The sequence below is a fragment of the Pleurodeles waltl genome, chromosome 5 (genome assembly GCF_031143425.1).
Source record: "Pleurodeles waltl isolate 20211129_DDA chromosome 5, aPleWal1.hap1.20221129, whole genome shotgun sequence".
Classification (NCBI taxonomy): Eukaryota; Metazoa; Chordata; class Amphibia; order Caudata; family Salamandridae; genus Pleurodeles; species Pleurodeles waltl.
The window spans coordinates 381191072-381208010 of NC_090444.1; the positions used below are offsets into that span (position 1 = coordinate 381191072).

Consider the following 16939-nt stretch of genomic DNA (forward strand, 5'->3'; position numbering starts at 1 on the left):
TCTGGACCATTAACATAATTTCCAGCAAATGTAGGGTACTCACTTGTATTGATGGATTATTATTTGAAATTGTTTATCATGACTCATTTTTTTATTGGAGAAGGAACTACTCAGATAGCTATTACGCTTTGTCTAGAACGTTTGCCGTCGAGTGATCTTCACTTAGAATAATCACAGACGCTGATATTCAGTTAATTTCAGAAAAGATGGACATATCTTTGAAATAAATGGGCATCGGTCATCATATTATTTCCTTAAAGTGTCCATAATCCAATGGTGCAGTGGAAAGAGTCGACAAGTTCTTGAAGAGGGCATGCAGACAACTTTAATTTGTGGTTGTGATGCTGAAGGTTTTGTCACAGAAAAGGTTTGGGCATATTATAATACAGATAGTACTGCCAAAGTAATGCCTTTTGTTTTTTGTGCAAAAGAAAGTTATGTACTGTTTGGGTGCCTGGTTGGCTAGGAGATAAAAAAACATATTGAAGGGTCATCTCACAATGAGTGTTTTGACCGTGGTGTACCTTGTTCGAATGGTAAGGCCACTCAAGATCAAATGAAGGCTTACCATGATAAAAGACACAAGTTGTTAAACATGAATTTCAAAGTTGGGATCTGAGTGATGGTAAAAAACATGAAAAACAAAAAGAGTAACCTTTATTGGTCCATACAAAGTTGTTAAAATCATGTGTTGTTCAGTTAAACTTGTTGATGGGAGGTGGTGATCTAAATGTAGTTCATTCCACTAAAGGTGGGTCAGAAAAATGTTACTTATAAAAATTGTACACTATGAGTGATTTAATGTTTGGTCATTCCATCTCTTCTCTTCAGATTTTACCAAGTGAATCCCCTGCATCTTAAATGGTGGCACAGCATGATATGTCAGCCAGCTTCATGTTCTGAGATGTCTCATGAGGGTCATCTCCAATGTATGTGAGGGATTAGATTCTACTAGTTATGTGAGTTGCAAACAACCAATTCTACAGTTACCAAATCTGAACGTGTCTCCAAAAGACAAGGTTATTAACAGGATTTTTCTAAGTAAACTATTTCGTCATTATAATGTAGAAAGATATATTTTTGTATAAGAAAAAGGGAGATGTTGCATTACATTTACTAATAGATTTTTTTGCTAATACTCGTGAGCTTTGTCAGTTGGTTCTGCGTTCAGATTCCAGGTCTTGAACTGTTTGATCAGTTGGAGACTGGGATCAGAGCAGACTGAATGTCAGCAGACAGGCTCCTTTTCTTCCTGACTATTCTTATAAATAAGTTGTTCCATCAATCTAGGGCCAGATGTACAACTGTTTTTAGCAGTCCAAAACAGAGAATAGAGATGTTTGAAACCACTAGAAAGGGTTGTAGCATGTATCAACCCTATTTTGTGAGTAGGCAACCTGTTATAGACTCTGAAAACAGGGTTTGCGAGTCACTTTTAGGATTGGGCGTGCCAAGGGCATCCCTTCCTAATGGCGAGTCACAGAGGGACGCACAATTGTTTTGCAAACAGGAATGCAGTCGCACAAATATAGCAGTTCCCACCAATTTCAAATTGGTGGTAACCCATTCACAAATGGGAAGGAGTCCCCAAGGGACCACTTCCCCTTTTTGAATAGGGGTGCCAACATTTGTTCAGAGTATGCAGTGGTCTCATGGACCACTGCATACTCTGAAAAAAATGAAAAGGACACATTTCATTTTTTTGTAATGTATCCTGTTTTCCTTTAAGGAAAACGGACTGCATTTTTTTTTTAAAAACTGCCTTTTTTTAAAAACAGTCACAGACATGGTGGTCTGCTGATGCCAGCAGGCCTCCATCCCTGTGAGTGCTGGCCCTTCTCAAATGGGTCGCAAATTGCGACCTGCCTCATGGATATTAATGAGGCAAGTCCCTTGCGACCTATTTGCGAATCACAAACAGTGTATGCAGCACTATAGTATATTGGCTTTTGCGACTCGCAAATTGCAAATCGCTAAAAAGTGCAATTAGTGAGTCGCAAAAGCTGACCGTCATACATATATCTGGCTCCTAGTGATTTTGGTTCCAGCATTGTCCGTACATCCTTCAACACCATGTCTGCCTTTTAGCCAATGGCACTTCTTGTTGTACTATTTATAGCATTGTGTTTGACCATTAAGTGTATGGGTTTATGATATACCTGTCAGTTCTTGGCATGGTTTCTCCTGTCATTTTGGCTTCTGACCTCCTGTTTTTGATCCTGTGCTGACTTTCGTTTTTGCTGGCTGGCTTTAGGACTCTGGGCGCTTTACTACTACTGATCAGTGCTAAAGTGCAAGTGCTCCCTGTGTAAATTGTATTAGTGATTGGTTTATCCATGATTGGCATATTTCATTTACTAGTTAAGTCCTTAGTACAGTGCACCTTGTGTGCCAACGGCCTGTAAATCAAATGCTACTAGTGGGCCTGCAGCACTGATTGTGCCACCCACATGAGTAGCCCTGTAAACATTTTTCAGACAAGCCACTGCAGTGTCTGTGTGTGCAGTTTTAACTGCCAGTTCGACCTGGCAAGTGCACCCACTTGCCAGGCCCAAATCTTCCCTTTTACTACATGAAAGTCACCCCTAAGGTATGCCCAGTGCAGCCCCATGGGCTAGGTGCAGTGTATTTAAAGGGTAGTTCATGACATGTACTGGTGTGGTTTACATGTCCTGATAGTGAAATACTGCTAAATTCAGTTTTCACTATTACAAGGACTACCTCTCCCATAGGGTAACATGGGGATTGCCTTGAAATATCTTTTAAGTAGAATTTCCAATTGGGAGCAGATAGAGATGTTGAGTTTGGGGTCTCTGAACTCACAATTTAAAAGTACATCTTTTCGTAAAGTTGGTTTTTAAACTGTAAGTTTGAAAATGCCACTTTTAGAAAGTGGGCATTTTCTTACTTAATCATTCTGTGCCTCTACCTGGCTGTGGCACACACGTCTTGAGCAAGATGACAGTTGAGCTGGTTGTGAATTCACTGCAGACAGTCACACAAAAGGAGCTGAGGTGTGCCCTGAATATCCTGATGGGTCTTCCAGGGCTAGAGTACTAGGAGGAGCTGACCCCCTGCACCTCAATAGGGCTGTTCCTGTCCTTACACAAAGGAGTCTCTAACCCCCTAGAGTATGTCTGGGCCCAGGGGAGGAAAGGAAGGGCCTTGTACACTACAAAGACTTTTCTTTGACATTTGCCGAAATGAGTAAAAGTATTGGACCCCCAAGACCACAACAAAAGAACACTTCTCGACTAAGGGCATTCTGTCAGGAAGAAGAGCTAGATACCGTAGTAGGGACTGCAACTCTTGCCTGTTGCTTTGTTGTGCTGGCCTGCTGCTTGCTGCTTCTCTCCTGGGAGTGAAAGGACTAGACTTTGCTTTCTACATTCTGTCTCACAAGGTTCTCCAAGGGCTTCAGTGAGCTTGCCTCCTGTTAGAAGTCTCAGGGACATCAAAGAGTTCATCTGCCAGCCCCTGAGCTCTCTTGCTGAGAGTCTTGACTCGCTAAGTGGTGCCAAATCCAGTTCCTGGGCCTTTGGGAGTGAGTTCTGGTGTAACCAACAAGAAACCAAGTACATCGACTCCAGAGCGACTTCAGTATCGGCATCTCTGTCTGACTCTGTGCTGCTGACTGCACCAGAGCCATGGTCCCTGCTGAGCACAACGACCCCGACTGACTCTGCAAGTCCGGCGCCTCTGCAGCACCTCCAAAGTCCAGCCTCAGTGTGACTCATGAGTGCCGTTTCCCCAAAGTCTGGGACACCCGACTCCGCAAGAGTACCTGTGGGCCCATGGTGTGATCACAACACCACAAATTCAACACCTTACATCTTGACCTGCTGGATTCATCGACCCCGTCAGATCGTAAGGGACCGACTTATCGCCACCGATGCCGCATCACCTGCCCTGCAACCGTCAAGAACTGACACCTCACCTCCCCTGCCTTACAATAAGGAACTGATGCCTCACCTCCCTGGTAGCAGTAAGGAACAGACACCACACTGGCTTCAGCGATGCCTCACCTCCCCGACTCCGTGCAATGTCTTTGTTCCCTCATTGTTTTCAAAGCTACTCTGCCTGTGGTCCGTGCGACTCCGTGACCGGCCCGCACTCCCTTGTGAGTTACGTTGGTCTTTTGGGAACGACTCCCATCAATGACATCGTATTAGCCCCAATTGGAGCTATTGTGTTTCCAATCGCTTTACGAGATTTAGGGGGTCGTTACGACCACGGCAGTCAGCGATAATGTGGCGGTAAGTACTGTCAACAGGCTGGCCACAGCCAGATTTCCGCCATTCTTGTGGTGGAAATCCGGCTGTGGTCATAATTTGGCAGACGGCTGGTAGCCACAGCGACGGTCTTTTGGGGGGCATTGCTGTGGCGGAAGGTGGTTTTTACCGGCACGGTTCAAATGAGGGCCTTAATCTTTTAAAATGTGTATCTTTCCTTGTATATGTTAGATTTGTTCGTTTTGGTCTTGTTTTACTCAGGTAAATATTGGCTATTTTTCTAAACTGGTGTGGAGTACTTTTGTGTTTTTTTTTCACAAATACTTTACACATTGCCTCTGAGATAAGCCTGACTGCTCGTGCCAAGCTACCAAGGGTGAGCAGGGGAATCTTAGGTGTATAACTCCCTTAACCTGACTAGAGTGAGGTTGTCTACTCGGACCGAGTGTAAACCGCTGCCAACTAGAGACCATATTTCTAACACTTTAAAACATCCAATCATGCAAAGTGTTCTTGAATAAAGAGCTAGGATTTGCTGAAGGTGCCACACATGTGGCCGCTTGGCACCTCCAAAACTCATTTTGGGGGGAATCTACAATCCTTTGGAAAGTTCTTTCTTACATATCTTCAAAAAACATTACTGACCAAAACGCTTTAAAAATGCAGTTTAGCATCACCTTGCCCAAAATATCTATACTTGTGAACCTCCATTGCACAATGTAATACAGAGTTTAATACTTGCTAGGTTCTGACCATTGTCACTGCAACATTTTGTTTTAGGAGAACCATTTGCATTTTAATATATGAAAACTAATTTGGAGAGCACCACAAAAATGACTGCAAAAAATGTACAGGTTATGTTTTGAGTGATTCTCCCAGACAAATGTGTTTAAAATGCACAGCTTGCACCGTCCAAAAAAAATATAGTGTTTGAGAGAGTGATTTCTAGACACACAACATCTTTCGAAAGGCCTACCTCATGCCCCCCACCCAACTCCTCATCTTTCTTTTTGAATAGGTTACACTTTTTTTTCGATTACTTCTATGGAGTATTGTGGTATGGGAGGAACAGTAACCGTAGGGTTCCATCACAGATTTTTATTCATTATTTTATTGATACTTTTTTTAAACATTACAACAGGAATTCAAAACATTGCATTGGTCACATCCAATTGAGTATGCAATCATGGATGAAAACATTAGCAAAGTGGTCATGAATAAAGTATGGTGGCATGCAGCATATCAAGAATGTTATTGTTCCTTACAGTTCTATAGGAGGTGGCCTAAGGAAATCATTACACTATGCCACTCGATCTTTTATTATTGATAGATTTTTACTATCAGCATCCAAACTTCTCTCTTTTGCTGTGTGTTGGAAAATGGGTTATTGGTAAGGGCAGGTAGGTACCTACACTTAGCAATAGGCCACTAACCTCCACTAAGGTCCAGTTAGGTCTCAGTAAATTAACCCCAGCTCAACCCTTGGTAGCTTGGCAACGAGTGTCAAGGCTTAACTTAGGAGACAGAGTGTAAAGCATTCAAATATCACAAAACAGTAATTAAATAAAACACAGGAAACAGTTTAAAAAATCCAAAACCAATTTATAAAAATAAATTATATTTTTATCTTTAAAATGACACCAAAACAAATAAAATCAGATAAGGGGAACCGGAGATATGAATTGTTAAAGAATTATTATTTTTTTAGCGCCTAGAAACAAAAAGTGCCAATCGGGTCATCTGGTTGCACCTCCACCGGGGCAAAGTCAAATTTTAAGGCCGACCGCGATGGAGCCCTGCTCGGCTACAGGCCGCGGGAGGCCTCAGTTAAAAGTTTACATTCACACTTTTTTCGAAGATTTTCTTCAGCGGAACGAACCTGCCAGTCCAATCCGACCTCCTGGAGCTCCTCTACGGATACGCGATGCGGGAATCCTCGGTGAAGATTTTTACCTTCGACTTAGTCGTTTTTTCAGGGTGAAAATCCTTCGACCGGGGTAAAAGTGGATCTTGATCCGACGTCCATGGAGCCCTCCTCGGATACGCTGGCTGGGAGTTCCCGGTCAACTTTTTACCTTCGGACTTGGTCTCTTTTTCGGAGATTTTCTTTACCGGGACGAACCAGCAAATCAGGGCGGGTCGCGGTTGAGGCAAGCCGGCTAGAGTTGCCACGGCGGGTCGGTCCCTCTATGGAGCTTATTTACAAAAGTTGTTCAAACTTCTCCAAACTTCTGGGGCTTCTCCCAGATGTCCTTTTAAGGTTCTTTTGGGGTCCACAGCTCACCCCAAGGGTCCAGAAGTTCTGAGATGGTCCTTGGGGGGGTGCAGACTACAACTCCCAGAATGCACCTGGCACAAACTCCTTTTTGGCCACTGGACAGTGGTCAGCTGGTCGCTTTCTTCAGGAGTTGGTGCAGGGGACTCTGGATAGCAATTTTTCACCTGTAGCAAACAGGGAGTCCCTCCTTGAACCAGTTGAAGCCAGGCAAAGTCCTTCTTGTGGTGAAGCCCAAGTGTGCAGCTGGTGCAGTCCTTCTGAGTGCAGGTTCCAGGTGAAGGCCAGGGGTCCAGCAGTGCAGTCCTTCTTCTTCTGTTGTTCTTCCTTGTTGGATGTGGTAGGGAACTGAGGTGTGGGTGTGGGTGCAGGTCTGCCAGTTTTATCCTTGCTCCTGGGTGAAAAGCAGGGGGGTCCTGGTTTTCCAATCAGGTGCAGGGTCCTTCCCCCTGTGATGACCACTTCCTGGGAAGTGTGGCAGAAATCAATCCCAGGAGGCAACATTCTCTAAAAATCCATCCTGGCTGAATCTGATTTTTGGAGGTTACATCTGGCTGAGCATACCCACTGGTGTGGCTAAAAATCATAAACACACCCCTCCCCTGCCCTCTCCTAATCTAATCATGGGGGCACCTAGTTGTCTGGGGTTGCAGGATGTGGGGGTGTTGCTGGTTGCTCCAAATGCCCTTCTCTGCCTTCGAAGACCAGTTTGGAAGCCCTCCCCCTTCCTGCCTCACCATCTGCTGAGGGGAGATTCCTTCCCACAGGCACATTCCTTTGTGTGAAGCCAGGCCACTTCACACCTCATCAAGGCAGCTTTGCCAAGCTGCTAAAGGCTGGCCAATCAGAGCACAGCTGCAAAAACAATGCAGGGGTGAAATTGGCAACTTTTTAGGTAAAGTTTAGAACTCTTTACCTGAACAAATTATATTAAATCCCACAACTGGAAGTTGTGGGATTTATTACAACAATTAATTTGATACCAAACTCTTGGTACGCATCATTTAAGGAGACTTTAAAAATTACAATAAAGTCTCCCCATTCTAGCCTATGAAGGCCATTTACTACAATGAGGGAAAAACGAATTTGGCTGTTTTTACCTCACCAGGGCTTATAAAACTATTTTTATAAAGTCCCTGCTTATAGTTACATGGCACCCAGCCCTAGGGGCACTTAGGGCACACCTTAGGGGTGACTTATATGTAAAAATAAGGTAGTTTAAGACTTTGGAACTACTTTTAATTCCAAAGTCGAATTTTCATATAACTTTAATTTAAAAACAGCCAGCAAGGCAGGCGTGCCTTTAAAATGACACTGGGCACCTCAGCAGTGCACCTATGGGTGCACTACCTATGCTGTGGTCCCTAAACCTACATGCCCTAACATATACTAGGGACTTATAGGTAGGTTAACTTAGCCAATTATAATTAGCCTAATTTGCATATCCATTTTACAGAGAGCACAAGCCCTGGGACTGGTTAGCAGGACCCAGGGCACCATCAGAGTCAGGAAAACACCAGCAAAAAGTGGAAAATGGGGGCAAAAAGTTAGGGGGGCCTCTGCAATCCGCCCAGTTTTCTCACACTGTGGGGTATTGTCTCATGGGGTCCTAAGAGTCCTTTGGTGTGGAAAGATGCAGAAGTAATATACTATAGGTCTCAGGCTATGTATAACATCAAAACATTACATATAGGGTGCACTTTCCCTCTGCACCACGGTGCACCTTCAATCAGGTGCGCCATGTGCAAACGGTGAAAGTGCACCCTATTATGTTGAATGCTCTGTCCTACAAACTTGTGCTTCCCCAGAGGAAGCACATTCCAGTGAAATGTGGAGTGGCTGCTTTAAAGTCACTCCTTGTTTGACTGTGCAGACGGCAACCCGGCTGCAATTTTAAGAGGGGAGAGAGATCCCCTTGCAGGTAGGTGCGGTGAGTGACTGCACCTGCCTGTAAGGGGATGTCTGGGGGCCCATAGGACCCCCTTAACCCCAGAGGGCTGCCATCAGGGAGTGCTAACAGTGCACTACCTTTTTGTGGCGCACTGTCAGTGCACCTCCTGTCAGCTTCTTTGCCTTTGCACCAGTGTCCATAATACAGCTCAGGCTCAGAGGCAAAGGGATTCCTTACATGGGTCCAGTCATAATGTTACATTTTTCAAAAACATCTCTGGCACCATGAATTCATTGTAAGGCCTTGCTTACACATACTAATCAGGGTGTGGTATGCCCTCATCAGGTATTTGAAGTGCATAAACCGATGCCTATCATTAGAAGATACCCTTTGCCATTGCATGCAGCAGTAGGACCATGTGTCATCTCTGAGAAAGCAACTTGTATCCTGAAATCAGCTAGTCCTTGCTTTACTCCGAATTTCAGTCCTAGGCTTGTTCAGCATAACTGTAACATAAATAATTTAGACTAATCTGGTGGAAAGAACCTTTGAGGTCAAAAGGGTCAGCAAGAAGTTCAGTTTCATAAAGAAATTATGGTTAAGTGGCAGCAGTAGGTTTGGGAAGAGGTATACTAGGAAGGATACTGACTTCCTCCTTCACCTTGGAGAACGGGGCAGAGCTCTTGAGTAACAAAACCGTCCTCGTCCCAGCCTTTGCTGCTGTGGAAAGCGGGGAGGAGCCACAGAGTGTTTCCATCAACATCTAGAGCACAGTCGTTAGTTGGGGAGTAGAAAGCTGTGAGGCACTGCATAAAAAACTGAGTTTTATTAACAGTATGCCCATGTGTCTTAAATTAACTTAGGAAGTTAATAAAGTTAAAGGTAGTTTATATCCTAACAAGAAGTGTGGACCCTAGGAATCATATGTGTAAGTAATAGGAGCACTTAAAGTATAAGTAATGGTAGGAGTGTCTTCAAAGTGAGTTTATAGTGAAATACAGAACCTTCTATGTGTAGCATTTAGTGTTGCATATATACATATTTTGACATATGAATAAATTATTAAGTTAATCAATTGGTTATTCCTTCTCTTAAGGTACTCCCTGTCAGTGTTTCAAGAGAACCCTTCTGATACCTATTGGTTACCTTGTCAATGTTTGCACTAATCCATAGTGTCCCTTTACAATGGCAGCAGCAAGCATGGCTCACCCACCCCCAATACTCAAAGATGTAGGGGAGCCTATGCCAACCATTGAAGGAATGGGCAAACATGTTTGAATCTTATGTAACAGTAATTGGTGGGAAACAATTTACACCCTTAAGGAAGCAACATATTTAATCTACACACAAATGCAAAATCTAGGCATACAAGGGAGGAAAATATATGAAAACTTGACGGAATCAGGTGTAGGTAATGAGGAGTAGGATGATACCCTACATGATTATCATAAATCCTTTTAGAGACTTGAGAGTCACTTTGGTCACAAGCTTAATAAGGTATTAGAAAGGCATACATTTTTTCAGAAGAATACAAGGGAAATGGTTTCCAGCTATACACCATGCCTTAGAGGCCTTAGAAATACATGTGAATTTGGATCCTTAGGAGATTCATTATTAAGAGACCAATTGTTTTCATGCACCAACAACCCCAATAGCCAAGAAAAGCTGTTAACTCGCAACCCAGATTTAAAGGAAGCCATAGACATAGCTAAGAGTATTGAGCACACAGTGGAGTGTATTAAAGAAATTAAACAAACCACCAAATCTGTCAATATAAAAGAAGTGAAGGAACACTCAAAGCCAGGGGAACCCCTGATAAACCAAGAGGGAGCGCAGAAGGTACATGAAGTACATTATAAAAAGAGTTTAGACAAGGAGGTAAATAAAAACAAGTGTTATAGATGTGGGAGTATCAAACACTTGGCAAACAGTCATCATCATACTCCTCAAAATAGTGGATGTAGGAAATGCAATAGGAAGGGTCGCTATGCACAAGTTTGTAAAAAACGTGAAAACTGACAAGAAACCTACCCATGTGGTGGAATAAGAGCAAATTTGTTTTCCAAGTGAAAGTGGGAGAAGAAGATCAGGATAATACCAATCCTACATGTGATATTGCTCTTGATGGCATTCAGGTAAATATGTTTGCTGATTCTTGTTCCCCATTCACGTTTAGTAATCAAAAGGTTTTTTAAAACAAATTCCAAAAGAAGGGTTTTGCACTGCAACCTGCGGATATCAAACCGGGAGGGTACAATAGAGACTTTATATCATCAAGATTCCATATGTGGTCATAACAACAACATCCAACAGCCAACACGTGTTTCATCTCTGAGAAATTAATCTCATTGACTTCCTCAGGGCAAAGTATAAGTAAGGTGTTACCATGAATACATGGCTTATTCTAATCAAGTAAAACTCTTCAAGATAATGTATGATCAATAGAGAAAGAGAATCTTTCTGATGTGATGAACATGTATGAAAACCTCGCACAAGAATAAAGACACTGAACTTTAACTCTGTTTGGATTATATATTGACTCTCCAAAGACCAAGAACCTAACTGCACAGACTCTTATCTTATTTCATACGAGTGCCCTGGCCTTTTGAATCAGTTTGGTTTTTCCTATTGGAGAAACACTGGAGGTGCTGGGAGGAACCTCCGTTTGGGAGCACCGTATTTACTATCTATTGTTAAAGAAATGTTTTGGTGATATTCTGTTAGCACCTATCCCTATAATTTCCCCCCCTTTTCTTCACAACTCCCCCACAGTAAACTCATGGTAAAATGGACTGCACGTTTGACCGCCAGTGCCGCCTTGCTAAGGAAAGGCTGCTGTGGCACAACAAGAGTAGGAGGCCACGGGCTGGTTACACGTGAGGGCTGCACAGAGAGGGTTCCTGACATGCACAGCCCAAGAACTTTGCTTAGGGAGCCTGGCGCAGAAAGAACTATGCAGAGTGTGTGGTGACCAGGAGTAGGCCTCATGAGATGGGTGTACACAGAGGAGGGATAGTCAGTGTGCTTACTGTCTTTTTACTGTAGGGACACTCCAGTACATGTCAACATCAGTGTGCTTACTTTCTTTTCACTGTAGAGACACTCCATTCAATGTCATTGGGAAAGAGTGACCTAGGGCCTAACTCATGTCCCCTCTGGCCTACAGAGACCAGAGTCACACCAATATACACTTTAACCTGTATGAAAAGAATGATGCAGTAGGTTACAAAAGCATAGTGGTACAACTTATGGGTCATCCAGGAATGTCACCTTTCTCTGACTCAGCTCAGGGTTAGAGTCAATTACTGCTCTATCCAGCTGCCTGAGCAGGGCCTTGCATCAATCAGCCAGCTGTCAGTCCTTGCCAGGAAATGGGCGGAGAAGCCATGAAAGGAATGTTAGGAAGGAGGGGATGGGTTTCAGAGCACATGTGGCCCTAGCTCCTGGACGGTGCCATTTTGAGATATCCCAGAAGACTGTGCAGGAAGGAGGGGGCAGGGACAATGAAGTGATGTGGCACATCTGGATTGGCCAGAGATGCAGGCCTGCTGGACAATTCCACCCCCACTTAAAAGGTCCTGCACAAGGGAGAGCACTCTCTTTTGGCTGTGCTTCACTGCTGGACACTGTGACTGCACACCGGCATCATGGACAACTGGAAAGAAGAACCCTCCAACTGCCCCCTGGAGCAGGAACTCTGCCCGTGAAGGGCTTCAGGCCCAGTGAGGTGCAGGCCAGGGCCAGGTAAGCTGGCTCCCTTACTCCCCTTGAGGACTAGTTGGGGTAAAGGCTGTGCTAGTGCAAGGGGAGTGCGCTGCCCAGAAGAAAAGGAGGACTCCCCAGAAGGCTGGCGCAGGGAGTCAGTGGGACTGGCTCCCTATAATCTGGAACCCTTATAGGCCAGTTGGCCTAATGAGAGTGCTCTAGGTGGCAAGGGCTCGTCACCAGGAGTGAAACGACACCAGAACCATCATAATCAGCTCTTGGGGGCCTGAGATAGCCAAAAGGAGAATGTCTATGACCTTTGCCCTACTTCTGAGCGAGCTGAGAAGGGCGTAGGGTTCTGCCGCTGGGGTGGGCCAGGGCCCTGGGGCTGCCCCCAAAATGCAGCAAAGCCGGGGACCACCATTGCACCTCCTGTGAAGATGCTTAGAGGGACCAGGTCCCCATCTCAGGGCCCCACTGAGGAGGAAGACAGGGAGTGCTATCGCGCTTCACGTGAATATAGCGGAATGGGGGCCCCAGACCTCATCCCGAGGCCCAGCCAAAGAAGAACAGTCAGGGGACGCCGTCACGTCCCCTGCGAACATGGCTGCCGGCTGAGGGAGAGCCGGAGGCCGATGACTAAGCTGGGGAGCAACATCCCACTCCCCGCAACAGTGGCGCCGGGCCCTGGACCCCATACCAGAGGACCTACCAGAAGACAAAGTCAGGGGTGCTGTCAACGCCCCCCGCAAACATGGCCAGAGAGGCAGTTCACTTCAGACACCATAAAGGAATTTCTGTATAAAGTGTCTGTTCAACATTATATGACTGCTTTATATTGTCCAAGAGTTAATGGATTAGTAGAAAGAGTAAATAGAATGATTAAACAATGCTTACAACTTGCCTTTATTTCAAGAGGAACAGGAGATAAGGCTCTCAAAAACATGCTGTGGTTGTACCATACGACTCCTAATGCGGTTATGGGGATTTCATCTTTCTTATCTTTGAAACTGAGGCTTCCTGGTACCAAAAAAACCCTACTGATTAAAAGGGGGAGAACACAAATGGATTCACAGGAAGGAGGAGTGTGACAAGGTGCAGCGCCATCAAGTGAATTATAGGAACAGAAATGATTGGAAACAGGGAATCAAATTTTTACAATAGAAGGTGGGCCAATGGGGAGTGATTAAGTTCCCTGGGTTACGTCAAAAGGAAGGTAGCAAGTTTTCCAACTGTGGAAAATAACAAAGGTTGAAAGGAATGTAGTGATATTAGAAGATGGACAAGTATGGAGCATGGACAGACTTTCTAAATGTGACTCACTCACATCACACAAATCTATAATTTCACAAGATGGGCCTCATACCACACCAGAGCAAGGAAAGGCCCCTCAGTCCATGAAGGAATAACAATTGCACCTTGTCACAAAAATTACATTTTCATTAATTGTGGACGGGAGATGTGTTGTAATTACCTAATGATAACAATACATATCAATGAGTGATTCCAGTCAATAACATAAAATGTGTACTCAAGGTATAATGACTTATTTTTTATTAAGTTATATTTTCCTACTAGAGCTGAAATAGTATCTTACTGTTATAGTGGTGCATTCCTTTCCTCTCTCTACACCCCTTTCCCACCTCTAGACAACGGATTGTGCTGAAGCTACAGATAGAGGGCCTGATTCTGACCCCGGCGGTAAGGAACCACCGGGCCCAGGGTCGGCGGGAGCACCGCCAACAGGCTGGCGGTGCCCCGCAGGGCATTCTGACCGCGGCGGTTTTGCCGCGGTCAGAAGTGGAAAACCGGCGGTCTCCTGCCGGTTTTCCGCTGCCCATTTGAATCCTCCATGGCGGCGCAGCTCGCTACGCCGCCATGGGGATTCTGACAGCCCATACCGCCATCCTGTTCCTGGCGGTTCTCCCGCCAGGAACAGGATGGCGGTATGGGTTGTCGTGGGGCCCCTGGGGGCCCCTGCAGTGCCCATGCCAATGGCATGGGCACTGCAGGGGCCCCCGTAAGAGGGCCCCACTAAGAATTTCACTGTCTGCATTGCAGACAGTGAAATTCGCGACGGGTGCAACTGCACCCGTCGCACCTTCCCACTCCGCCGGCTCAATTCTGAGCCGGCGTCCTCGTGGGAAGGTAGTTTTACACTGGGCTGGCGGGCGGCCTTTTGGCGGTCGCCCGCCAGCCCAGTGTAAAACACAGAATAGCCGCAGCGGTCTTCCGACCACGGTGCGGTATTCTGGAGGGGGGAAGTCTGGCGGGCGGTGAATGTTGAGAGAATGTCAACTAGTTCTAGTGAAGGGCACAGCTGTGAGGTGGCTCTGAGAAGTTTCTGTTTTGCAAAATAAATTCTTATTATTTTCACTTTTGAGTGATTATTACACATTTGTTTGGATAGCATCTCATTCATCCTCTCCCTTGGTCAGTTATATAAAACATGGATTAATTGTAACAAGTCTCTCCCCATCCCCATTATTTCCAACCTTGTGAAGAGGAATGGCCAGGTAAGAGAATCACATGCATTGGCAGCATCCAGACATACTGCAGCGGCCTTGATGTCTGGGTTTCTTTGGTGTGTGATTGCAGTCGATCACAGACTTTGGCGCAGTCCTGTACAATTAAAATTGTTGATCTTAATGAATCCTTATACCTCCTGCCTATCATTTTTCTACGGAAACAAACAATTGCTTCAGCCTTCAAATGTTATTCTGTAGACTCTTCTGCACTGGCCAGTGGTTATTTCTCTTGAAGACCTATGCCTACTCAGGACCATAAACCTTAAACAAAATATCTCAGAATGGACAATCCAGTGCAGCGAATACTATCACAAAAAATACCAAAAACAGAGCTGCTCAAAGCTGCCAGCTTACTGATAACCACAAACTGTGCCGCTCTCTCTCACACTTCTTCTTCCATCACACTACTAAGTGCTGCGTCTGTCAACTCAATTACCGCACCTTGGTTGTCATCACACACATGGAAACACTTCCCACATAGGATCAAAACAAATACAACACACTTCTAACCACACACCCTGCCTGGTTTAGCATGCTAACCATGTAAGAAAGAGATTTAGCACCCCACATAGGGGTAGTAGGAGCTATAAAAACGTTGCAAAACAATAAAAATCCCGATATCTCAGTATAGATGCTGTGTGCCAAGTGTGCTGGTATCTCTTGGGACTACATGAATGTTATACCAGTGGCCCAGGACTCCTCCTTCCGATAGGTGGTCTGTATATATCACTATGCCTGTAAATGATGACTCTCACGTTAGTGAATAGGCAGATAGAAGTGTGTAGGAATGAAGAGAGACTCACCTGTTGTGCAGCTGAAGGAGAAACTACGCCTTAGGGTTTGGGACGATCACCTCCGGTGGATGGGCAGTGTCAGTAGCCAGCGGTAGTCAGTGTCCCTCCGCTGCCTCTGCTACGAGGAAGCGGAGGCTAGCAATCACAGGGCAGGAGTGTTGACTGAAGGCAGAACGCTGTGTTCGATCACCATAGCAACGGCACTGGGGTAATAAGATGCGCGCGCCACTCACCGGGCATTCTGCTTTTGTGTCGTAGTTTTGTCTTTGGAAGCTCATTGGTTGTTAGGCGGGAGCAACTCTTTACGTCACCCTATTGGAACTGCATATGTGTTCTTGTGCATGAGTTTAAGTTTGCTGTGCTCGGACTCGCGCATCGTATACACACCTGTTAGTTCGATGAGGGTGACAAGGGCGGAATTATTCGGTGTGGTTTGTTATACGAAGGAGACTAGATTGGTTTCCGGGTGTCCACGGTACAATGGGAAAGTGGCGGAATTCTTCGGCGTGGTTCGTTATATGCAGGAATCTAGATTTGATAGTTTGGTGGACCCTGCAACATTACCAGAAGAACGCGGTACACTGAAGCGATCGTTTCACCAAACATTTCGGACGGGGGCAATTTCATATACTCGGAGAGAAGTTAAAGCAGTGCTCCAGGGTACACGTTCTAAGAAAAAAAAAATTGGGGGACTAACCAAGAGAGACAGTATCCGCTGACATCGTAGTGGTATCATAGGAAGTGGCATTACAACCCATAACCTCACAAGAAGTGACATCAGAGCTTAAAGCCTTACAGATATGTTTACCATGTCTACAATGAGTACATTGCAGTGCTGGGCCTTGTTCTTAGACAGAGACATAGCGTTGTTAATCCCGTACTCACCAAAACAGTTCACCATATATGACATGTGGGCGAGTATATTTTCCTTGAGGAGGTTCACAGCTTCCAGGACATTTTTCAAGTGGATGGATGGTGCAGGATTGTTCCACAAACAGTACCTAGGGTGGTGACCTCGAACTGTTGCGTCCTAGGGAGTGGATACAGGTAAGGAGCTTTTATCCGGGCTCCGCATGAGACGGCAGGTTTGTCCAGGCTGTCAGAGCTCTCCTCTTGAGCAGGAGCAGGGAGTGACGGGGTCTTGGGAGACTAACTTTCTGGCAGGTTGCTAGACAGTGTGGGAGTAGCACTCTCCTCAGTAATTTCTCCACAGGCTCGCTTAAAGATTGAGACATTGCAGGTGATTTCTTTATCCTGCCAGTGAGCAGTGCTCATGGTGCCTCTCCATCTGATGACAACCCAGGAGTGACACTCGAAGGGCAGTCTAAATTTGCTCCTGGGCTGTCAGTCCCTAACGAATGCTAGGTTACTGGAGCTGATGTTGGAAGGGTGAGCTCTTCGAGGGGTACTGGCTTTGTTTGAAGAGTACTGGGACTGTCTATAGGGTATGGTGTCCATCTGAGGTAGTGAGGAATTGTATTGGTGACTCTCTGTCCCATGGTGGCATGTCCCAG

General features: G+C 45.3%; 1 protein-coding gene across 4 annotated transcripts in view; it reads right to left on the reverse strand.

Annotated features, from left to right (window-relative positions):
* ANKEF1 (ankyrin repeat and EF-hand domain containing 1) overlaps positions 1-15630 on the reverse strand; it is a 280096-nt gene extending 264466 nt beyond the window's left edge. For 2 of the 4 annotated variants that reach the window (XM_069234128.1, XM_069234126.1), the window contains exon 1: positions 15435-15630. The gene's annotated coding sequence lies outside the window, so the exon portion shown is untranslated. The remainder of the gene's footprint in view (positions 1-15434) is intronic. The other 2 variants (XM_069234127.1, XM_069234129.1) reach the window with 1 other exon arrangement.
* Positions 15631-16939: the final 1309 nt, after the last annotated feature.